At 37.0% G+C, this 26513-nt stretch overlaps 1 protein-coding gene across 2 annotated transcripts in view; it reads right to left on the bottom strand.

Annotated features, from left to right (window-relative positions):
- Nucleotides 1–26513, bottom strand: part of AMMECR1 (AMMECR nuclear protein 1) — a 115280-nt gene that overhangs the window by 29199 nt on the left and 59568 nt on the right. The gene's annotated exons all lie outside the window — the stretch shown is intronic.

Genomic DNA, 26513 nt, shown 5'->3' with positions numbered 1-26513 from the left:
AAAGAGAATAATGGCTACCCTTTCAGGTTCTGGTGTTTTTGAGAACCCTTCATTTTCTTTCATTTTCAAAATATTTATTAAGCATCTGTGGTATGCCTTTTATTATGTGAAGAGCCACAGAGGATTTAAGAATAGTAGATTGCAAAATAATACATGAACACATGTAAAAGAGTTTGATAGGAAGGCTGCGAGGCAAGGTTAGTGTCTTTTCTGGAAGGATCTGTTTACCCTCTCTGCTACTGGTTTACTGGTTACCAAATGACCCAGAATTGCAGGTAAATTCACAGAAATTAAATGTATACACATTTTTGTTTTCTAGTAAGACGTCTACTACATCAACCAACATACTTCTTCATCAAGAACTGCCATTATCCTGCAGTCATGCATTCATATGTTGCTTTATAATGTAACTTAGTTTTCCTGAGCTAGGTTTTAAAAAACTCCAGGGCAGGGATTGGCTTTTTACTTCCATACAAAAAAAATGTTTACCAAGAGATGCAATTCCCTGAACTGTGCTCAATTTATCTTCAATGGATTTAGATATGTTATTCTCTAATCTTACTGGTTATGCTCCAGCAAAATCCTTAGGAAAAAAATGTAAACACTCTTTAAGCAGCAGACACAGGATGAGAGATGAGAAACTCCATGCTTTCCTCATCTCACCCAGTGGTCTCCAAACTGTTTTGATTGAGCATTCTTATCAGTAAAAGAAGTCTGAGCATACATCCTCAATATGTATATTTATTTACAAAGTATGTATCACAGTCACGTACAGTGAATATATCCAAAGCACAGTACAGACTTAGAATAAGCTTGCTGTTGAAAACAGTGGGTATAAATACATATTTCAAATAATGTTCCTGATAATTTCCTTCTTTGGGGGACTGACATCTTGTCAGATCCGATTAGATTATATTCATTTTCACTTGATGACTTGGCCAACCAATTTACAAGGTGACCTGCAGAAGTGGCAGCTAACTCCACCTTATTCTTGTCCTTGCCTTGTGCTATATTATGACTATTATCATCACTCCATTATTCCTTTGCAGGAATATTCTTAAACCATTTGTCCACCCTGAGTGGCTTTAACTAGCTTTAGCCAACTTATGCATAATAGTCAAATGGCTTAAGAAGATTCCGGCAAAGAAACCAGAAATTGAAGATAATACTAAGAACCACACATCTACTTAATCAGGCTCATAAACTGAAATATGCTGCAACATACTGCAAAAGTGACTGAAAGAAGTAGTGTGCCACCATCAACTCCTAGCAAATCGTGGTTCTCAGACTTTCCTCAAGATCCCTCAATTTAGAGTATGCAACAATGACCCACTGACATAGACCAAACGGGAGCACCAGGGTCAATGCATACATTAAATATGAGTGGAGTGTCAGTACTTTCTTATATGTTATGTAAAAGACCATAAATAGAATTTCTAATCTTTTCTTCCCATTCCACAATGGATAGTCTAGATGTACTGCCCTTAGGAGACTGCTAATCTAAAGCTCTTAATCAAATTCTAAGAAATTGGTCCTGATATACTTAGACACGACACTATGAGCAAAAAGAGCTTTAAATACAAAAGAGCTAATACCTATGGAGTGCCTGCTGTGTGCTAGGTGCTAGACATGTGTTATCTTGTTGAGTCCTCAAAACAACTCCATTGTGTAGATGAGGAAACTGAGGTTCACTGAGTTCAGTGAGACGAAGCAACTTGCACAAGGTCATTAAAGCAGGTAAGAGTTGAATTCTGGGCAGCCTGCCTTTATGGCTCCATTCTGTTTTCACAGTACCGCCTCTAGAATGTTAGCGAATCAACTTTGGTATATGCACATTCAATCAGTTCTAAGGAATTTCCCCCAATTAATGAGGCTTCTCTTGGGGTTTAACTGGATGTTGTAGGTTATAAGTGTGGGCAGGTTCTGCAACGAAGACAAATAGTACTTTTTTAGTGAAAGTTTTGGCTTGTTTTTGCTTTCTTCATTTTGATCTTGGTGATTCAGAGCTGCTGTCACTGAAAAACATCTGTTTTATCTAAATTTAATAAGGCCTATTAGTGGGACACTAAGCCTTTCCTTATTCTGAAGCCTTTCCACAATTTGAAATTTAATCTACTGAAAGTCATAATAGCGTTACCCAAGTACTAGTCTTGGACATATCTAGGTTGGCAGGCCTGTTTCTGATTTTTTAACTTTGCTTTTCCAACATGAATGAATAAGCTCCCTCATACTCACCACAAGAGTCATGCAATTTTTTTCCCTTCCTTCTTTCCATGGTAATCAAATCTATAAGTTGAACTCTGTAAACTGCAAAAACATATGGTGTCACTCTCACTGATGTGCTGTGTGAGGCGGTTCAGTCTTACCTATGGTAAGGGATTACTGTCCTTTCTTAAACTCTTTTCAGTGCTAGCTGGTGCAGGTCTGCTAAGAGCTAACATGCTGGTTCTTATTGGATGGCCTGTCTATGATTTTCTCAGATGTCACTGACAGGCAACGAAAGTTAAAAAAAGAAAAAAGAATTCAGTCAGTCTTGAAGATGAGGTACAAAATCAACTGATCAATTTAACTCAGTCCTGCTGAGGAAGAGGGAGCGAAAGACTCCAGCCCTCTCCACTGACTCAAGGGATATGTTTTTCATCTTTGTTTTCCTTCTCTTCTTACCCACTCCCAGCTTCTGGATGTTTTCCTCTTTTTCTTCCTCTTATTACTCTACTATGGTAAGGAAGGAAGAACTGCAAAATGTCACAAGGAGATGAAAGAGAAGAATGGGGGTGAGGGGGAGAGAGTAGAACATTAAAACAAACATATACAGTTGCTGCTTCTACTGGACAAGTGTACAGACCAGCATGCAAGGCAGCGGCCATTGGGTCAGGATGAACCATTCCCTTCCGTACTGATTTTAATGTTCTGTTTCAGCCTTCAGGGAGTAGATGGGTGATGGTGACAGATAAAGGTACAACCCAATCCACTGCCTCTTTCTCTCTGGGGTTTTAAGGTACCCTTGCTTGGGGGTTGGGAAGAAAAGTCAAGGACCTCAACCCTAGCAGCCTAACTGCTTAACCACACATTTACAGAATCACTTTCTTTGATTTGCATACTTTCCCAAGGCATATATCTCAACAACAAAGCAAAACTACACGCCTGTTTTGAACGCCTCTGTAACTTTCCTTAACATTCATCTAAATGGAACTCTCTTTCATTTTTATCACTCTTTGATATCTTTGGGGGAAAGTTTCCTTTAAACCATTCATATCATCTTTGTTTTATATGATTCTTCACGGAATTTCCAAAGGGTCTTCACATCTTTTATCCTGACACTCAAAACAGCCTCATGAAGTTGACAAGCTAAGTTGACATTATGTTAGAAACCACAATAGGTGTTCCTCTGAGAACAAGACCCCCTATAGTCACAGAGTCACAAAATGCCAGAGCCACAAGCACTTAGAGACCGTCTAGTCCACACCGTTCACTTGACATCTGGGGGAACTGGAGCAGAAAGTAATGTGCCCAAAGTCACACAGCTACTGAGTAGTGGGGTCAGGGCTTACCCTGCTGCATCTTCAGACATCCCTTGTCCCCTATCCATTCATCTTTCCAGTATTCTTTCACATACTTGTTGACCAGCTCTGGCCTAATCCACTAATATTCCAGCAGGGATGTATGGAGGAGGAAGAAAGTGCTGCCAAAGACACTGGGGAATAGCTACAACAATGAAACAGTGAGCTTCCCAAGTGCCAGGCCCCTGGGACTTGTCAGCATGCTGAAGTCACGCAGAGTCGGAACAGATAAGGATGGGGGAGCAGCAGAGCAACACAGTCTTTATCACTGCCCTCCTCTGCATTTCCAGTCCACTCCTTCCTCACGTCTCTTTATTCTTATTCACTCCTAGTTAGTGGTTCTCTCTCTCCAGTGCGCTTTTCCCTTGCTCTTTCCCCAATGCAGTCCAAGCAATCCATTCCAGCCTGGCACTTCTCTCTAGCTGCTGAGCTACGTAGGAGGATTGCTTAGCAGAAAAGTTATACATTATTTATTTATTTATTTATTCTCAGTATAGTTTAATTTTAATACTTTTACATGATTTTATAAATGACAGCTATTTTTATTTATAGTTTATTACAAATCCATTGAACACTCTGGAATGTATGGAATCAGAGAGCAAGATCAAGAAAAATGGCTGAGCAGTAAAAATTAGGAGTAAGTGGAATTTTGCTTTGTAATTTACTTAGAAAACACTCATTTTCTTTGCCTTTTAATTTTGCATTTTTAAAATAAGGTATTTCATTCCCTTTTCTCCAGCCCTCGCAACTAGAGAATCTGTCCTTGTAAATGCCACACTATGTTCTGGTGGTATGTCTATAAATATGTCAGACTATAAAGCTGGTCAGGGCAAGATAACCTGAACACCCATTTTCCAGTAAACAGCACAACACCATGCGTGGATCCAGCATGGGAAAAATATGTGGTTCTTCATGTCCTGCTAAAGCCCTTGGACTTTAATCCAACCTATCTTTCAGTGTCTTAACTTGGAACAGATTTTACTTTACTCCTTTCAACAAATATGTTTACAGTAGGCCTGGTCAAACAGAAAAGGGTATTTTTTAACTCTTCATCTCTTGTTTGGTTTATATCTTGATAAATCTAATTTTCAAAGGCTAATAAAAATTTTACTTGTATAGTTTCCCATTCTATCACCATTAAAAATTACTTAATTTTCCCAGTGAAAAGGTCCACTTTGATTTTTGTTTCCATGAGACAAGCACATGGGGTAATGAAATATGTTGGAAATGCTTTGCAATATGCTGCTGAAATAACAATTACTGATTCTGTACTGCAGTACATATTAGGAAAACCACAATAGATGCTAAAAGGAAACTGCATTATTTGGGGATGGAAAAAATGCAATGGATAAAAGCCATGCAGTTTAAATTACAGTCATGTGACAATAGTTCTGTCCTCCACAGCAGCAAAACTTGCCATGAGTAAGTGGTGGTCTTAACGATTACTGATGGAAGAGATACCTATGACCATGAACTAATTAATGCAGTAAATATTTACTGAATGCTTGCTATGTGCTGAGTGCTGAGTACAACTCTACCTATAGGGGCATAGTATGTTCAGCTGCAGTCCTGTGGAACACTTGGCTTCATTGAAGTTTCACTATGGTACAACTGGTGTTTATATGAGCAACTCAGAGTACCTAACAATAAGTACAAGTTTCAAACTAAGTCATATTTTAGAGACATAAAAAAAGAGAGAGAGGTACTTAAACTCACAGAGCCTTACTACTTTTAACTTTAAGGATACTAGACTATGTCAAGAAAATCTACAAGACTAAGCAAAACCCTATAGAAACTCAAATTTAAAACTTGGTTTTTGACTATTTACACCTTTGCATGTGTTCTATGTCTAATTTCATTGGAACATCAGCTCCTTGAGTGCGGCGACTGTGTCCACTTCTGCTCACCATTGTATACCCAGTGCCTGGCATTCAGTAGCTAGTGAGTCAATGATAGTGAAAGAAAGAATACAGGAAGGTAGTCTCATATCACTGTATATTTAATAATATTTATTGGCAATATGATAAATATTAAATGGCCCCACTGATTGTGCTTTATTAAACAGTCAACATTCCCCTATACTCTAAATAGCCTTTTATCCATGAACTGAAGAACTGTCCACTGAAGTGTGTTTTCCTTGGTTTAATATCCATTAAATCTATTAAATGTTGCTCATTCAGAAGGTGGTAACTGGTGTTTTGAGTCTTTAGTTAGATTACTGTGCATTCACAGTGCAGCAGAGTTTGGCAACATTTTTCAATCTACAACTCATAGACTGCTATAAATAGATAATAATCTACTCCCATGATAGAGTTACAGAGTTACTTTGATCTCAGTGACCTCTCCCTACTCTGAGGAAAACACAGATGCCTTGCAACCTTGAGGAGTTCAGTGGCCTCTTAGGTTTGTGTGGTGATTATTACTACTATTTTTCTGTAGTTTGGAACATATAGGGGCCCATATTACTCATCTTTTTTTTAGGCCTTTGACACCTTCTTATAAAGGAACATCTTATGAACTGGATGAATCACAAGTCAGCCAGGGCAGGCACAGAAGAAGCACAAGATAACAGTCTCTCTAAATGAACAAGGGTCTGAAAGAAATCAGACGTCAGGTCACAAATAAAAACAATTTTCCTTAAAAAAAAATCCTCTGCCTACTCTCACCCTACTCTGTGAGATTTCAGGTAAGTGTCTAAGGGGAAAAGGAAACTTGTTGGAAACCAACTCTCATAGGTAATGAGAATGATCTAGAGGGAAAGGAGCTGACTCTGGAGAAGATGGATGGACCGCTGATGTCCCATTTGTGGGGCTGTCAGAATGCTCAACTGAGACATTCTAACAACCCACTGGGCTGATGGGGGTTAAGGAATTAGTATGCATCAGCATACATTCCCTCAATCACATTAGACTTTCACATTCCCAGGTCTGGTTTGCCTTTTACAAAAATAATATTGGTTTAGAATGCTGCTCAGAGGCTGCTTCACAAATCTGAGAGACCAGATTGTAGCACCTCTTTTTCCCTTGCTACTGCCACAGCCTCTCCCTCCCCCATGTAACCAAAAAGCCACTTCTTAGACTTTGGTAAACAATGTGAATGAAACTGAGAGAATATTTCTGTGGACTTAACTTTCCTGGAAATAATTATCAGTGATGGAAAACAAACTCTTCGTAACAGAAAACGTCATTAATTTGAGCTCCAATAATTCAAAAATCTGTGCTAATTCAAACAGACCTATGCTGACAGGAAAAGAAGGGTCTGCTCCTCTAAGCAAATCAACTTTGTAATTAAGGTTGGAAGAGAAGTACAGGACTTGCTGAAAGAGAAACTATTTTCAGAACTGTAGAATTATCCATCTACAAACACTGTAACATCATAATTACACATCTTTTGTGTATATGAAAAAGCAGATCTCTTGAAGACTTTTATTTAATAATACTCAGCCCATTTGGGGTTACCTATGTCATTAAAACAAGCAAACTATTTTAAAAGAAAATTATATTCATTTTTATTGATTATACTGGACTTCCAGCAATTATTTTGAATTTGGGAGCTCTGATTTCCACTTTGGTGTTGCTAGGCTACTTGCCTACAGTCGTGGTCACCCTCAAAGACCTCTGAGTATAAGTCCTATGGGAGATCACTAATAACTGAGTCAGAAATATGGCCCAAGTCTCCAACTGAGTTCAGTCACTTACTGTCTGATCTAAAGAAGTCACAGACTTTTAATACCTCAGGTTACATCTAGCTGTAAAACAGGGGGAGAAAGAACAACAGCAAAAACAAAGTGTACATCCCTTAGGTTAGAGACCTACACACCAGAACAAATGTAATCAAAGGCAGAGTAACAAAGAGTAACAAAGTCCTGGGGAAACCTAAGTATTCAGTCATTGTGAAACAAATATCAAAGGAAAGCACAACAAAGTAGCATCACTTTCCAAAGGAAGCACTCCTGAGGCTGTTACTTCTGAAGCTGTGACTCCTCATACCTCCATATTGGCTCTCACTTCACTAGCACAGGGCAGTCTTCCAGCTCCCTCGGTGATCACGGCTCACTGCCTGAGAGGCCAGGTTACCCTGTCACAAGCTTAGCTCTGACCACTCTAACACTGTAAGCTCCTGGATTCCTACTGGTTTCCCTTAAGCACAAGACATGCAGAACCAGCATATCATGGAAGGGTACTTTACTAATTTCACTTGGGTTGAGGTGATAAGACTTCCTCCTTTCATACACAGAACTGTAAATCAGAGCACTAGGATTAAAAAAAAAAAGGTTCCCAAATTTCTAGTTTCTATAGAAACTTTGAAAATACCAGAACCATGAAATGTGTTTGCTTAAGAAACTTTGGGACACTAAAATTGATAGGTGTCCCACAAGAATAGTGAATAAAATAATCATAGGTCAGTGTTCCAATTAAAGTGAATGCTAGCCAGTACATTTTATAGGGAAAAGATTCTTTGAAATGGTTTTGGGCAAGAATATCTATACTCTATTTTTAAAATTATTTTCCTCACACCCTCTCCAGCATGTTTTATTTGTAGACTTTTTAAATGATGGTCATTCTGACTAGAGAGAGTGATACTTCATTGAGCCTGGAAGGCTACAGCCCATGGGGTCACAAAGAGTCAGACACGACCGAGCGACTTCACTTTCATTTTCATATATGGAATACTACTAAGCCAATAAAAAGAATGATATGCCATTTGCAGCAACATGGATGGACCTAGAGATTATCATTCTCAGAGAAGTTAGACAGAGGAAGATAAATATCATGTGATATCACTTATATGTGGAATCTTAAATAAACAAGAAGGTCCTACTGTACAGCACAGGGAGCTACATTCAGTATCCTGTAATAAACAATAACACACAAGAATATGTGTGTGTGTGTGGATAAGTGAGACACTCTGCTGTACATCAGAAACTAACACAATGTTGTAAATCAATGATTCTTCAATGAAATAAAAAAAACATAGGTCCCCTTATCTACTGGCTTGATCATCTGTGTCAGTCTCTATATCAGTGCCAAACTGAGAGGAAAAAGAGGGTCCACAGTTTCAAAAGCATCTACAATCAGACACCATAAGCTTGTGAGTCTTTTTAAATGAGAATTTTACTTTTTAAATTATGCCCAGTAGCATATGTATGGATGTGACTGTTGGACAATAAAAGAAAGCTGAGCACCAAAGAATTGATGGTTTTGAACTGTGGTGTTGGGAGAAGATTCTTGAGAGTCCCTTGGACTGCAAGGAGATCCAACTAGTTAATCCTAAAGGAAATCAGTCCTGAATATTCATTGGAAGGACTGATGCTGAAGATGAAACTCCAATACTTTGGTCACCTGATGCGAAGAACCAACTCACTGGAAAAGACCCCGATGCTGGGAAGGATTGAAGGCTGGAGGAGAAAGGGACGACAGAGGATGAGATGGTTGGATGGCATCACCAACACGATGGACGTGAGTTTGAGTAGGCTCCAGGAGTTGGTGATGGACAGGGAAGCCTGGAGTGCTGCAGTCCATGGGGTCTCAAAGAGTCAGACATGACTGAGCAACTGAACTGAAGAATAGGCAAATATTTAAGGTGGTCAGCAAACACAAGACACAAGTCAACTATTAGGCCCGAGTAAGGTAGCTGAAAGTTCTGCTTTAGGAGGGTTTTTCCATGGGAGATCATAAAAGGCATAATCCATACCCAGACTAACCATTGGTGATTAATTTTCTAAAGAAAAATTAAGAAATAAATGTAGTCATAGTACAGATTGGACACTTGTCTGAGGCTGTTTCACTACTTAATGCTAGACTATTAAAACATATTAGCATAAAAATAAATGTTCGCAATCTTTTATTTGAAAATGATTCTTTTAACAACGTGTACAACAGCAACCACCCTGTTATTTTCACTAAATTTCAGGGCTTCTTTTCCTTTCAGAAAGTACAAGTCGACATTTGTTCCTAAGGAATCATCTAAATAATCTTGTGGGACTAGCTGTTCATTTTTACTGCACTATATGAACACTGCTCTAACTCAGTGACCCCGGATACCTGGAAATGTTATTTTCTTTGTTAATGGAAATTACTGCAATAGGGGATGGATTCATTGACTCCAGGAAACTGCCCCCACAGGCAGCTTTGAGAGTCTAGGCCAGTCAAGGAAGCCAAAGTGTCACAGAGCACTCCTACACGCATTGGAGAAGACCCCTTGGATAAAGTTACACTAGTCTAAGAGTTTCAGAGTTAGGACATCAGTCAGCTACAATATAAAAACAATTCTTCTAAATTGGAATCATATTCACAAAACATCTGGAAGTTCCCCAAAGGAGAAAAGATTACCAAGAAGTATTGCTAAATAGATGGAAGAGAAGATGCTGACTTTTATCATAGTACAAAATTCAGTCAGTTTCCATTGTCCTAGACAAATCAAAAGACATGCTGTTTACATTTAAGGAAGCCTGGAATACATTTTAATTCAGCCCTGAAACCCAGACATTCTTAGGTAATAAGCACAGATATTTAAATTCCATAACAACCATTCAGTGTTTACAAACATTTATTTCTTTATAGATTTCTCATCCACAAAATGTATATTTGGTTAGAAAAGGAATTTTGAGGGTTTAGCTGTACTTTAACAAATGTTACAACATCAATGTTTTTTCCAAGCAAGTGTAGCCTATAAAAATTATCTTTTATTTTCTAAGCTTGTCTTTGTGGCATGAGTTAAAAGAAAATAATGTTATCAAGGATCCTGTTCCTCTATTTTCTTTATTATGACTTTACATAAAATAATATATTAAATAATACTACTATCTAATATAATAATGCATATATTTTTTAAAGCGAAGGAGATTAAAAAGTATAAACTTCCAGTTGCAAAATAAATGACTCATGGGAATAAAAAGTACAATGTGGAGAATACAGACAATAATTATGTAGTATCTTTGTATGGTGATGGACAGAAACTAGACTTTTTGTGGTGATCATTTTGAAATGTATAAAAATATCCAATCACTATGTTATGCAGCAGGAACTAACACTGTTTGTAGGACAACTATATTTCAAAAACAAACTGATAGAAAATGAAATTTGTGGTTGCCAGAGGTGAGGGGTAGGAGGGGGAATTGGATGAAGGCAGTCAAAGGCACAAGCTTCCAGTTATAAGATAAATAAGGACCAGGGATGTAATGTGCAACATGACAAAGATAATTAACATTTCTGTATGTTGTATATGAAAGTTGTTAAGAAAGTAAATCCTAAGAGTTCTCATCACAAGGAAAAAATTTTAAAAAATGTTTCTTTTGTATCTATATGAGATGATGGATGTTTACTAAACTTACTGTGGTCATCATTTCATGATGTATGTATGTCAGTCAAGTCATGATGATGCTGTACACCTTAATCTTAAAAAGTGCTGTGTGGTGAACCAGAAGAAAACAGAAGTAAGACAATGATATAAGAATATATTAAATAGTCTATTTCACTCTCACTACCATATCTTGAAACAATTTTCAATAAAATTTTAATTTAAAAAGTCTTCAATGCTCAAATTCAGGAGGAAAGATAACCTAAGATTAAAGCCAAAATTACGATATTAAAAACAACTCTTCTATAAGCAATGTGTCAAACGTGTGCCTTTTCCTGCATTGCTTATCACTTGTAATTGTGCCATCTCCCCATAACACTAGAAAGAATCTTTAGAGCCATTGTCAACTCTTCCCTTTACCTTATTCCCCACATACAGCCTTATCTTCTTCTAGCACTACCATGTTTCTGTTATATGTCTCTTTACATCCTTTATGCTACTAATCTAGTTCAGGCCTGTAACATATCTCATTTAGAATATTTAAAATTAGCCTCTGCACTATTTTGTCTCTCATCTTTATCTTTTTCACTCCATCCTATGTACAAGCAGCCAACTCATCCTGAATGACCCTCTTACTCTGCTGAAAACTTTTTTCAATGGAAATTTAATGCCTTTAGAAAAAAATTCCAGTCCCAGTCTATCATTTTCTCTCCCATTGTCCTCACTGGAGCTCAAGCCACACAGGGTTACTTTACTGTTCTGCCCCAAACAACATACACACTGTTCTGCTTCCTTGCATTTGGCTCAGGAAGTTTTTTTGGACACATAATGCATACGTTCTCCACATCCTCACTTTTGAATGTTGAAATGGAGTCTTAAATGTCTGCAGAGGTTCACCTTAAATGTCAGTTCTTCTGTAAAACCTTCTCCAATCTATCCAACCATAACTAATTCTTCTTACTTTCAGTAGTGTTGTTTATACATCTAAATAGAACTTACACTTTCTTCCTTATTGTTCTTTTGTGTCCATCTCTCTTTTTTTTCAGTTTCATTTCAGTTGCTCAGTCATGTCCAACTCTTTGCAACCCCATGGACTGCAGCACACCAGGATTCCCTGTCCATCACCAACCATCTTTCTTATAAGACTACAAGCTCATGGTGGGTAGATATCACATACTGTTCACCTTTGTAGCCCCACAGTACCTGGTACAGTATCGTGCTGAGTTAAGTGCTCAATAAATGTGGACTTGAACTGAATAAACCTTCATTCAGCCTGATGTAACTAAGAAGCAAGACTATCAGGATTTATAATAAATTCTATCTTTAACTACAGCTCTGCTGTTATAATTGCTGCTTATTTAGAGAAAATACTGAATACATCTTTCAATCAAGCTTTGAAACTATAGTAACTATTCTAAGTTTGAATTACCTTATTAAGAAAATAAGTAGAACAGTAAGAACACTGAAATCTGTAGTAAAATAATGCCAATGAAGAAAGACCTTTTACTGTAGATTCAGCTGGACAAGTTCAACCAGTAAGCCACAAAGGCAGTCTTTTTTTTTTTTTAACCCAGAAATTAAAAAGGGCAATATGAAGCAAATTAATTAAAACTAGCAAGGAGACACTGGGTAGAGGCTGAGTTCTTAATCAGTAACTGGTTCTTCCTGCAGCTGGATTTGGATCTTCTCCCACTGAAGGGCTGAGTAGACTTGATTCCACTTAATTTCCAAGTCTGACAAAATCACAACTTGGAAGTGGTATGACTACTGGCAATTGTTAAGCACAGTAAATCCCTTCTCCTTCCATAACCCCCTCAAATGTCCTGCATTCACAGCTTTTTTTTAAATACCAGATGTTTTGTTGAAATTAACACATTCCTATCAAATGCATGTCAAAAAGACTTCTTTTTTCCCCACTGCATTCTATTTAATCCCCAAACTGTTTATCTGTTACACAGACAAATATTGCATAGTATTTATTGTAGGGGGAATGACGAGGAAAGTCGGGCTTATAGTAGGGTGGGATCCACTCTGGAGCAAATATTCCCACAGATAAATCACAGATGGGAGCCCTCAGAGGTCATATCCCTCAAGAGGACTATTTTGAACTTGCTGAACACAATGATCAAAATGTTGTCACAGTCCCTAGCCCAAGTCGTCTTCTTTGGGAAAGAGGGGGTGGGATACAGTTTTGTCTGTTGAATTCAAGTTTTATTTCTTCGGCAACAAAGCCTTTCTGTGTGGTTTCATCCATTAACAGATTCAAGCATATTTAACTAGATACAAAAAAAAAAAAAAAAAAAAAAAAAAAAAAAAACAGCACAATGTGAAGACATGACCTGGGATTGCTCACCTCAAACTTTCATCCCTCTAAAGTGTCCAGCTGTCACAGAAAGATCATTTCTGACAAACCATCACCCACTCACTGAAACCTTTTTACAACTAGAAACTACAAGTAAAACTTCACAGAAATGGCCATTTCTGAGGATTTTTTTTTAAATACATGGATAGCAATGCCACTGCAAATAAAATGTCCCTCATGAAACAATTCTAGTAAGCAGCCTTGTGGCACCAAATGCTTATAAGTTGCAATTGTGCACTACAGGTAATATATAGGATGTTAAATATCATTCCGTTTCCTTTCTTCAGGCTATTTCTGTTTCTCAATCATCTTATTTTTAGAATTAGTATATATAGGTTTTGCCATGGAGCATTTGTTAACTTTTTATTTCAGTTGTTTCACTTTATAATAGCAAAACTTAACAGCTGCAAATAGGATATTGAAATATTGTATCAACCTAAAAAGTCTCCCATAGGAACTGTGTTCCCATCCTTTATTAAAGGACAACTGATGCAATTATAAAGCAAATAATGTATAAAAAACTCCTTGATTTAAAATTATAAATAGAAAACAAAATACAGATATGCCTCACCATAGGTTATATCTAGGTTTGTTCCTAAACATGAAAGTAAATTGCCTTTACAAAATAATTTTGCTGTCCTATGGTTTACATGTTCAGAGATGCTTTAATCTTCATTTCTCGCTTCCCTTGCATAGGCTTCTAACATTTTCTTTAATTACCTTATCCACCTAAGTAAACATTACTTCACTATACTAACGGAACTGAATGCTTTTATTCAAACATTTATTTTGATCTATGCCTAATTCCCCACAGCCACTTAAGCGATGCAAAGATGTGAAAAATTTACCCCACATCCTCAAGGAACTACCCATCTAGGTAGGGAAGACAATCAAGCAAGAAACTAAGGACACTGCAAGGCAAGATAAAGCAAGTCCTCTAACTGAGGCACCAAGCAGTGTGTAATGAGCACACAAGGGCAGCAGCAGTAACTAGGAGAGTTTGGGGAAAACCTTGGGCGACTCCTTTGGGAAACAGAAGACAGAATCTGCCACGGGAAACTGGAGAGCCATGAGTGTTTACTAATTTATTTGCTTTGAAATGTTTCAATTTTCCTTCTGAAAGGTTTTCTTAGTCTTGAACTTAAAATGGAATACACCTAAGGCAAGAGACAGAACAGCAGCAGTCAACTCTGACATTAAACAATTCCTCAGAATTTCTGCTCTATCAGGCCCCCTATCACCCTTTCCTCCCACCTCTTTGGCCTATGAAATAAGGCTACAAGTGACACTTAAATGTCTTGTTTAGCCTCACTGACATCCCAAAGACAAAATACACTACTAATTTCTGGCCTGGCATCCCCAAGCCATTTACTGGTTTCTCTTCCACTGCATCATTAATTTGCCATGTTGCCTGCCATGAAGAGTCTCTGGTATGGGGGGTCTTGAATATGTGAAATGACAACTTCTTAAACTTGCAAAATTCTTGAAAGATTAAGAAACATGTGACATGGACAATATAACAACCAACACTGACAGTAAGCTTAGAATTGACGGGCAGTATATGAATATACATTTTGAAAAGTATCTTCCTTTACAGAAGAAAAATTTTATATTTTTTTTAAAAATCTCTTCTGAAAACAGATTTCCAACAATGTATTATTTGTTTCAGAAAAAGAAAAAAAATTAAGTGGATTAGGGGCAAAAACAGAAGATATGCACAAAGTCCATGATTCTAAAGCTTTTATTACCATTTACCTCAAAATTTTAAAAAGGTAATGCACCCCTGTCTTCCAAATACTTAGATCCCTGAATTCAGCTGCACTAAAAAAGAGACACAATCTGCATCATTTTATCTTTTTAAACCCTATGATCATAAGAAATCTAAGTCTGGTAAAACTGATAGAGTCCATGACCATATACATACAGTTCCTTTTTGAAATTCCTTTCTTATTAATATAAGAAAAATGTCAGTCATGGATATATTTGTCTTTTATTTATATAGCTGTTTTTTGTTTTATAAGTTGCCCTAAGGAACTTCAAATTAGAAAAATGAAAACTACGGCAGTAAATTTCGCCCAAATCATCTAGAAATTTGAAATTTGTTTCCTTAATTATAATTTCCAAGGAACAGACTAATTTCTTCCCTCCAAAATGTCTCCCTTTTGATGGACTGTGGAGAAGAGCAAAACCAGGGCTTTTTATCTTCAGTCCCTGATGGTGAAGCCTTCCCCAAAGCCTTCAAAAGTCACAGTAGAGTCCAGTGGGTTATGCCTGGCTAGAAACCTGCAGGCTGAACCAGCGTTCCATGGAAACTGGCTGATGTTAAATGCAAATATTGCACAGAGAGAAATCAAAGCTTGGGAAGTGTGTATCCCTGAGGGAATGATCCATTCTGATGGGACTATGGGAGGAGTTCAGAACACAAACTGAACTGAGAGGATGGTTGTAAAGAAAAAGAGCACATGAGGGAGACATTGCACCACAGGATTCTAAAACAAAAGAACCCAGGAGAAGTTGAGTAAGACTGCAGTGAACAGGCTGAGGGTATAAGGGAGATTTTGGGGATACTGAGTTAAGAAACTGAGTCCCTGAATGAAAAATTATTCAGTGTTTGTTTTTCATGTTAGCTGAGACCAGGGGGGTACCAGCTCAGTTAGCAGAACAAACAGCTTTAAGAAGTTTTCACGGGAGAAGAGGGAACAGTGTCCCTGGAGCGGAGCAGTAGAGCACAGTGGAGCACAGTAGTTGGGAACAGACTTTGACAGAATCAGGTTCAAATTCAGGTGCTGTCATGTAGTAGCTGTCATTCAGCACGTCACTCGACCTCTCTAAGCCTTGGTTTTCCCTAACTGTATATAAATGAAATACCTTCAATCTCATGCAGTTGTTGAAAAGATTAAATGAGGTGACTTATATAAAATACTTAGGACAGGTCCAGCACACCCACAAAGATAGAAATTATTATTGTGCTTAGGAAATATAACTAGTAGTATGTTAGAGGCATGTTTGAACATAAAGGGAAATCTAAGAGTACACTTTATATATATATATATATATATATATATATATATATATATATATATATATATAAACTGTGTGTGTGTGTGTATATATATATATATATATGCATTTACTTCCGGCTTCTCAATACTGGTATCCTGTTACACCTGTAGTTTTGGTTGAATCACTCCAAGGGCATTCTTCATTTTATGTAAACATGCCAAAAACTTGACCCAAGGCAGATAACTTGAGAGTGAGACATTACATTACAAAATGATTATAACAGGGTGCCTTGAGACTGTATGCTTCTTAACATAAAATGAAAATAAATTAATTTACATGCTGTTATGGATACCTTCTTTTGTGAAAATTGTAGTGACAGTCTCTGGTGATGTCAGAAGATTTGTGTTCTAACTCTCACAGAATTTTCTGTGATAAATTGTTGGGGGTACTAAAATTTCTAGTGCCAGTTCTATCTTGGAATCTGGGGACTGTCTGGCCCAGCCAATTTCAGAAGTCTAACATAGGCAGTGAGAGAAGATGCAGTGGTAGCAGCTTCAAAGGTTTCAATAAGGAGCCAGTGAAAATTGTTATGAGTGGGTTGATGGGAGTCAGTTGTAAAGCTGTGTATCTTAACCACTCCTAAACTTCTAAAGATTCAGCCATTACTCAGAGGGCAAATTTAACCACTGTTGGTTAATGTGGCTTTCTATAAAGGATAAAGTGCTAAATACAGGCAATCTCTGACTTCTGGCACTTCAACCCAAACTATGTGGTAACTGGAGCTGTGGTGGTGGGTTTAGAGGTGTTTGAGAATGAAATGACTACTTGGAGCGAGTTCCAAGTGAATGGAGAGGTTCATATAGAAGCTAGATGCCCATTTCTTGGGAGACTTTAAGAGAGATAAAAGTACCTGATGGGGGTTGGACTAGATGACTTCTAAGGATGCCTTCCCGCTCTATGGTTCCACGGTGAGCATCAATTTAGTCACTTATAGCACTTACAACAAGAGACTGACTTTATGTTAACCTGCTTTCTAAAGTGTACTGGGTAAGGATCCCTGTCTTCTGCCTCAGTCTAGCTCCAAGTGGCCTTAAACTACCCCTCTACCAATCAGCGTTGGCAACTCCTACCAACTCAAGTACACTGGCAGCAAGAGAAGGTGGCAAACCTAAGCTAACAGAAGCAGACAGAAAGGGAAGAGAGTAAAAATGGTTCTTAGGATCAAGGGAAGTTGCTCCAAAGTCATGAGCCTGGTTTCTGTTGATCTGCTTTGATGTAGCTTGGTAAACTACTACTGAGAGTGATTTCAAAACAGAGAGACAAACATGTAAAGCTAATCATTGCAAGTCAATGTGTTCAGTGTTCTAATAGAGGCCTGAACAAAGTGCCACAGGAACACAGAGATGGACCAACTTTGCTAGGGAGTGTCTAGGAAATCTCACAGAGGAAGTAACGAGCAAGCTGAGTCTTGAAGGATGAGGAGGAGTGGACTGGCTGGAAATGGAGAGAGGTGTGGCTGGCAGAGGAAAAAATGTTCAAAAGCCACAGAGACACGGAAGACTACATTTGGGAAGTGGGAGTGTACACGGCTGGAGTGTGAGGTTAAGGCCTCGGATGCTGTGCTTTTGAAGAAGGATGGGAATAGGAACTGGGGGAGAGGAAAGGGCAGACAAAGAATGGTGGCACTTTAGAACGTGAACTTAATTCGGAGTGAAATACAGGCTTTGGAATGACTCTGATTTTACTCTAGACAAGATGGGTAGGCAGAAAGGGTCTTTGTGTCACAGGTATAGTGTATCTTAGTTGCTCAGTCATGTCCAACTCTTTGCGACCCCATGGAATGTAGCCCACCAGGCTCCTCTGTCCATGGGATTTTCCAGGCAAGAATACTGCAGTGGGTAGCTATTCCCTTCTCCAGGGGATCTTCCCAACCTAGAGATCAAACCTGGGATTGTCTCCTGCATTCCAGGCAGATTTTTTACCATCTGAGCCACCAACAGTAAATGAGGAGAGTTTAGTCATGCCAATGGGTAAGTCTGTGTCCATTCTGTCTGATGGGCTAAGTGTGCTGTTCTAAGCAATAACAAAAGCTATGACGAGGACGATGCAACAGCATGGGAGGGCACAGATGCTTAGACAGCAGATGTACACCTTAGTGAGCTGATGCATGAAGCATGGGAACATCTTAATACATCAGAGATGACAACTTTAAAAGGCAGTCTTTTCAAAAACTGTCTTTTAAAAAGGAGTAATTACATTTATAACATGTCTTTATAACCTTGTGAATTTAACATAGTCATCCATTCACCACTGAAGTGCTTAAGAGTTGCCTCAGCTGAAATCCACTATTATCTGAGATGGCTCCCACCCCCAGCCACTACTCGTTTTTAGAGGTGGAAATTCAGGAAAGAGGAACTAAGACACAATTTCTCCAGACTTCTCTGAGGCCAGGGATCAAACCAGAGATCTCCCCTTTTGTCCACAGCATTTTCAGGCCTGTTGAAACCCAAACTGTATTCTCAGTCACACCACTACTCTTAAAACCTCTTTTTCCACTGTCACACTGGCTCCCTTCAGAGGGCTTTTGAAAAGAAACTAACATTTTGAACATTCTTTTTTTTTTTTTTTTGGACAGTCAAAGCAATTATTATTGAACTTAGTATTAACTATTTCTGGGCTTCTCAGCTGGTAAAGAATCTGCCTGCAATGCAGGAGGCCCCAGTTTGATTCCTGGGTTGGGAAGTTCCTCTGGAGAAGGGATAGGCTACCCACTCCAGTATTCCTGGGCTACCCTGGTGGCTCAGACAGTAAAGAATCAGCCTGCAACGTGGGAGACCCTGGGTTCGATATCTGGGTTGGGAAGATCCCCTGAAAGAGGGTATGGCTACCCACTCCAGTATTCTTGCCTGGAGAATTTCCATGGGCAGAGGAGCCTGGCAGGCTCAATCAATGGGGTCACAAAGATTCGGACACAACTAAGCGAATAAGCACACACACCTATTTCTGAGATAGTTCAGTTTGGGGTACTCCAAGTGTGGCGTGTTTCAAATGCTGAGCCAATGCTGAGGTTTGGGGTGTGGTACTGAATCACCCACATGTTCTTCTCTGAAGTCCCTTGGAATCCACTGCCCAGGGTCTAGGGTGCAGGCTGTCAATCAGAGCAAAACAAAGCCAAGTGACCCAAATGGGGATTGAACCTGTGACCTCATTAGCAATATCAGTCTAACCACAGTGTATGGGTTATTTATTGCTCTTCATAATATTGCAACGCAGCTCCACTCATTTCCAAGGCTTAGCAGCCTTCTCCCTACTTAGGTAAGCAAATCAATCCACCCCCCTTAGCCAAGGAGCAATGGAAGGGCATTCTGAAGAATGACTTAGATTTAAAGCAGCCTGAAGAATTTAAGGGAGCTTCTCTTTCCCCCATCCTTACTGAAATGGCAGCCTTTTAAAACAGCTTTGTGGAACATATAAAGCAGTCCTAAAAGTAGTCAGATATAGGAACAGGAAGTTGAGTTCTCGGCAATCCCTTTAATTAAAGCTTCTGAAGGATTTATTTTATGGCTTTTTCTAATCTTCTCTTTCACCACTAGAAAGGACACAAGAGTTAGCACTTCAATGTGTAAATTTTTAAAATGAGGCTTAAAAACAGGACAAAACCTGCTAAACCTGATTTGAATGATGAAGCCTATGGCTTTCATATATTTATTTACAAGATAGCTTCATGGGCTGAACTAAAATTGTGAAACTAATTTAAAAATTTTCTGAACATGAGACCAACTATAAATCTATACTTTATGAATGTAATGAATTTTCTTCACTTTAAAATTTTAAACATACTGAAAAGCTATATTTGATATCAACAATGATTAGACGTACATTCTCAATAGAAGTTATTAAATACTAGTTCTCACCTTTAAAAATCCTTAGCATCTATGAAATTCTTATTCCAGTAGAATTTTTTTGTTATCATTTGTTGAGGTCTATTTTATTTGTTATATACTATGGGGGTTTTAATTAATTTCATTAACAAGAAGCAGCTCAGAAAATGTACCTATTATAAGACATATTGAAGGCCTGCTTTTTATTTAAAAAGTAAGGGAGAATGTAAAAAAAACACCTGGAAATTGTTTCTAAAACAAATATATTTATAATGTAAGATAGAGGGCTAACAATTAACTGTTTAGGTGTTAAGGAACACCAAACTGTTATCAATAATGAAAAGGAAAATGTTTTCCAAAGGCTACTACTTCAGATATCCACATTTGAGGTAGTTGAAAGTTAGGGGGAAGGGCAAAGATCACTGAAGAGGGTTGTTTCTTTTGCCTATTAAGGAAGTCTTTTAACAAGTATTTGCTCACGCTCATAAAATAATAGCTGAAAATTTAATATGAAATTGCTGCCCCCAAACTTCAACATTCAATTATTTTAGAGTACTCAAATAACTAGTAACATTGTCCCTTAGAGAGGTAAGTGTATATTATTTGCATGATATTCTAGACGTGAATAATCACCTTGAGCATACATTGGTGTTAGCATCTTCTTCTTCCAGAACACTAAGATACAAATCCATTCTCTTGTTTATTCATGCCCTAATGACTCAAATACTTCAGACATTTATAAGTAGACCCAATATTTATTTTTTAAAATGTTCAGACAAAAGTAAATATATTGTTAAATGCCTATGGTATGATTTTAGACCACATCTAATATGACACTAATTTCATACAATATTTGTGTTCTAATTTATCTTTACCACTTCAGTCTTTCACCTCCCCAAAAATGAAGAATATTTCAAGCAGTGAGTCTCAGGAAAGGAGGTAGATATCAGTTTACTGGACTGGAACAAAACATGAATTTACTTTAATGGGACAAAAGGAAAGTGAAATCTAAACTATTAGCTTTTAGTTTTCTTCATTTACCAAGCATCAGTGCTATATTCCAACTGGTTCTAGACACTCTTCGGTGAAGAGCGTGTGTGTGTGTGTGTGTGTGTGTGTGTGTGTGTGTGTGTGTGTGTACACTCTGTTTCTGAGGTTTTATTTTTTCCATAGTAAGTTCATTCCCTTTCCCTTTAAAATATTTGTTAGTAAAATCTCTCAGAATACCCAATACCTTGTATATGGTCACTTTGAAAATAACAATTTACACACATCCCTATAATTTGGACTTTTGTCCACATAGGAAAAAAGAAATCAAAAAGAGGTATAGTGATTTGCTTTTACTCAGAGTGAACTGGGAGTGGACTAAATAATCTCATAAATTGCTTTAAATACATTTTTTCTTTTATTACAGATGTAGAATGTCCGTTTATCCAGTAAGACTTCCTCTGACGCTTTGGCAAAAATTACTTTGTACCTAGGATTGTAATTATTTATATAACTTATCTCTCCTACTATACTATCAACTCCTAAGGCAAAATTTAGACTAGATTTACAGGATCAACTGTTTAAACATAATTAAAGGGAAAAAAAGCAGTCTTTTAAGAGCAAAGGGGTAAAGTTTAGAGATAGATCCAAGAATAGGTTCGATTTCTTCTAGTTTACCCTTTCCTTATGAAACACAAAAACCAAGAGCTCTGACAGAGCAAAACACCATTTTCAGTTTCTCCCACACCTTCACCAATTTTCAGTTTCTCTCATACCTTCACCTTCTTACTGATTTTTGACCCAAAGGCATTATGCCTGTGTCTCAAGGAAGCAGAGATTCCAACTGGAGACTCTGAAGATCTGGAAGATGTGATAAGGAATTAGAATCTGATATACTCAATACACTTAATTTCTGTGGCAGTAGGTGCTATACGACCTCAGACAAGTCTCTATAACTCAGGAGTCATCACCCATATTGAGAATGGTTCTTGCTGTTTGGTTTCTCCTGCCACATTCTCTTGCCCAGTTTTTGGCCACATCTCTGCACATTAGCACAACCATGGAATAATGAAGGCGTGCATTAAGCTAGTGGCTAAAGTGAAGATTCCAGATTTTGACATATTTAGCTGTGCTATTCTATGGATAATTTTGAGTAAAGGGCATATAGCAACTGAGGTTCCAAACTACACCTCAAATTAAATGCTTATAAAATCTGACAATTTCTCACTTGGTAATTTATACACTGAAACTAACAAATAAGGCATAAATTTTAGTACTCAAGCCATGCTACCATTTGTAAAAGGTAACAAAATGTAGATCATAAATTAAGATAATTAATTTTGCATAGTGTTTTTGATAAATCTAATTTCTGTCTCAAAAAACCATATTTTAGCCAGGAGCCTTGCCACAGGCACTTGCCAAAAACAGTCTGGCTTTAACATCTCCAGAATGAGCTTCACTGACAATAGGGTATATAGTCAGAAGTGACTCATTTACAGCTTTTTTTTTTTTTTTAATAAGAAAAATCAATCCCGGTGATGCTACCATGAGGAGTTGGGGAGCTTGTTTAAACTAATTGTTCACGATGACCCAAGTCTAGTTACCTACAATAATCAAGAATAAGAATGATCACAAAAGAGTCTGCCCCCCTGAGGGGGAAAATAAAATTATGCTGCTTACAATGCTTTTAAACTCATACTGCTTTAGAAAAATGCCAGATTACAACACCAAAATATAAAAGCAAATTTGGCTTACAATGAATCTACTTACCCAAAAGTACCCAATCTAGCCAGGACCTTTGAAAGTAATCAAGTAGGTTGCTAGCTATTTGCAGTATCTCAAAAAGCCTAATAGTAAGTGAACATTTGCAACATGTAAACAAAAAATCATCCTCTCGCTCTCATCCCTGCCCCCCCCCCACATACACATTCTGTCACACAAAGCAAAACACATCAGCTTTCATATGGTCACCCTATTCCCTAGAAAGAACAAACCTCCCTTGCTATTTTCTCAGAATTAAGCAGTGCAACGAAGTAGTATAGTTCTGAATCAAGTTTCAGACACTGCCTGCACCTGCATAATTATTTCATTGCCAAGCCATCTAAGTACAACCAAGTAAAGGAGAAGAAAAGAAAGATAACCTTTTAAGCATGACAATAGGCCATATTCCTGTTTTATGAAGTAAGACCACATCTAAAAAAAAAAAAAAAAAAGACCACATCTATTAATCACTTATATATTCTAGAAAAATTACTATCAACTTGAATTTACATAAAGAAATAGACCTACACTTCGCTGAACAATTTATTAACCAAGATCTTAAGGAATTTTCTTCAACTGAGATGTTTATGTTCATCTATACTAATTGTAATTCTCCTTTCATAAAACTATATAATCTAAGTACTGAAAAAGGGGAAATAAATTTGTCTTTGCTTTCTAACATGTAAAAGCCACTAATGCAACTAGCTTGATAAATGCTAGAAATTATTCTTTTTCAATAGGGATAAAGAATATTTCTACCTTGACGTTTTGACCACTAATATATATACTAATATGTGAATCTTAATTTCACCATGGATAAACTTCTATCAGTAATTCTGAGCTCTCCATTCTGCTTCTTACTTGCTATAATCTTTCCTGCTTTTACCCAGGTCAAGGAAATAATAGTCTACTTAATAGTTTCATGATGTAATTCTCACAAAATTTTCCTGCTACATAGGAACTATGTATTTTTACAACTGGGAGAAATCCTCGGCCTATGTATAAGGTCTTATTTCAGTCTACAATAAATCAAAATTTTAATTAGAAGAACATAAAACTGGGCTATGACAAGTATTTTAACTTTAAAGCAGTATATTTATACATAAAAACTTAATGCAGATTAGGCATTCATTTACAAAGTACCTGGTCATTTTTCTTACACTTAGGTTTTAGAGATTAAGGGACTACAAACAAACTAGATCACTATCTTCTATATAATGGTTAGCTTTTTAAAAGAAGAAAGGGCACTCATATAGGTTTTTGCATGCCCATGTTCATGGTAGCATTATGTGCAATAGTCAAAAAGTGGAAGCCATCCAAGTTTTCATGCATGGATGAATGAACAAAATGTAGAAGATACATATAATGGAATGCTATTTAGCCTTAAAAAGGAAGTAAATTCTAACACATGCTACAACATGGGTGAGCCATGAAAACATTATGCCAAATGAAATAAGCCAGTCATAAAAAGACAAATATGGTATGCTTCCACTTATGTGAGGTACCTAGAAGAGCCAGAGTCATAGAGACAGAAAGTATTAGAATGATGGTTGTCAGGGGCTTGGGAAGGGGGAAATGGGTAGTTAGGCTTTGGTGGGTACAGAGTTTCAGTTAGGGAAGATAAAAAAGTTCTGGAGATGAATGGTGGATGGTTGCATCATCAATGTGAATGTACTTAAGGCCATAGAACTACACACTTAAAATTTAAGTAGTAAATTTTATGCTATGAATATTTTACAATAAAAAAAGTACAGCTGAGTAACATGAAGAAAACTGAATAATATCTAGTCACAGATGAAAACAGTGAGTTACCAGATATCCTACTTTTTTTAAAAGGACACCTATACCTGATGAGTCTTTAATTTCACTATTTCTGGTTTTGTTCTCTCCTTTCTCTTTTATTCCAAACCTACTAAATTCATTTGATTCCATTTTTAAGTTTTATGATTTATATATAGGTTTTAAGACTGAAAGACCAGACTTACCAACTGTTATGTTCAAAAGAATTGTATTCTTCTTGGAGTCTAACCCACAATTTACATACAGGCAAAGAACATGATTTCATTTCATATGATAGTATATTTTTGTAAAAAGCATTATTCTTTTATACAATATTAATCCAAGTCAATTTTCTGACTAGTCTATGCAACCATGAGTTATATACTTTTTATAACTCCATCTATGGATTTTCTGAAATTTAAATTAATGTTCTAAACTTCAGTCTTAACTGCTAACTAGAATTTTTGAAGAACTACTGACCCATGATTAAACAATTTATAGGAACCTGCTTTCAAGTTCATTATTTTCACCAGGAAGCTGCAAAACATACATTCTCAGAAAATTTTATTTTATCTTATCTTAAATGTAGTAGTTAAGGGTTTGCACTTTGCAGTCAGATAGCCTGGGTTTGAATCCTGTTTTTACCACTTACTAGATGTGTGATTGGGTACATTATTTAAATTCTCTAAATCTCAGTTTCCCTGTTTTTAAAATGTGGATATTAATACCTAAGAGTTGTTGTGAGCATCGTGCATATAAAGCTCCTCTGCAGTATCTGACATGTAGTAAGTTCTTAAAAAACAGGAGCTATAAATACCACTAATAACAACAGCATGTAGAAATGATAAGTGCCCTATGCCACTTTTAAAAATGACACCACAGTTTTGACTCTAATATGAATCCAGAAAAAAGAACACTGTGTATTTTGAGACTTGTTTTCTTTGTTCCTCTCTTCCAAATAACTTCATTCTTATTATCATATTAAGCAAAAAGAGAAATTAAGTTCAACAAAAATGAGAAGACCAGGTATGTATGTGTGTATATACATACACAAACATACATCTCTCTCTAATGTGCTGTGTATGATTTCAGCAAGTTGTACAGAAACATGGGGAAAAAGTTGAAAAGTAAACAGGAAGAGTAATAGACTGCATTTGTATATGTACAAATACAAATTTATAAGTTCAACTATTTGAATGATTCATTCAGAATCATATTATTGTCAGAAAAAATATACTGTAATTCTTCTGGTAATTGCCCTAGGAGACAGATACACAGGTTCAGAAAAACTGGATATTTTCATCTGTTTTTATCAACGTACACAAGGGAATTTCATATTTTTTTAAAGTAAAAAAAAAACTGCTACTACAGTTACTGCTACTAAGGATTTCTAAAGTATATAATGTTTGATGCTGGGATTTCTGCCACGGTTTCATTTGAAAGTACAAAGGTTTTGTATACTATCTACTTGGACACCCCAACTTTAAAGAAAAATGGAAATTTTATAACATACTTCTGTTTCTGAAAATGTGTTCCTTGGAGCACTAACAGCATAACATAAGAGGGTGTGTTTTAACCCCTTTTCTGCCTGTTATTTATTTATTAGTTAATCAAGTCCAAACACTCCATTTCTAATACCTGTAAAAATCTAAGAATCAGTGTGACCCTCCAATCCTTTCCCTTTCTTTCTGGGCTTTGGTGTAAGCTAAGACAACCCTGTAGCTATGAGCTATATCTTCAAATATAAGAATACTAAATTCAGTTACCAGTATTTTAATAACTGGTGATTATGAGCTGCATTGATGCAATTCTATAGTAAAATAATGAAGCTTCTACAACATTAATCCTGAAGCAACACAGTGACTGATTTTATTATTTTAT

This window comes from Muntiacus reevesi, chromosome X, assembly GCF_963930625.1.
Source record: "Muntiacus reevesi chromosome X, mMunRee1.1, whole genome shotgun sequence".
Lineage (NCBI taxonomy): Eukaryota > Metazoa > Chordata > Mammalia > Artiodactyla > Cervidae > Muntiacus > Muntiacus reevesi.
The sequence above is the reverse complement of the archived record's forward strand: the minus strand, read 5'-3'. Positions and strand labels throughout refer to the sequence as shown.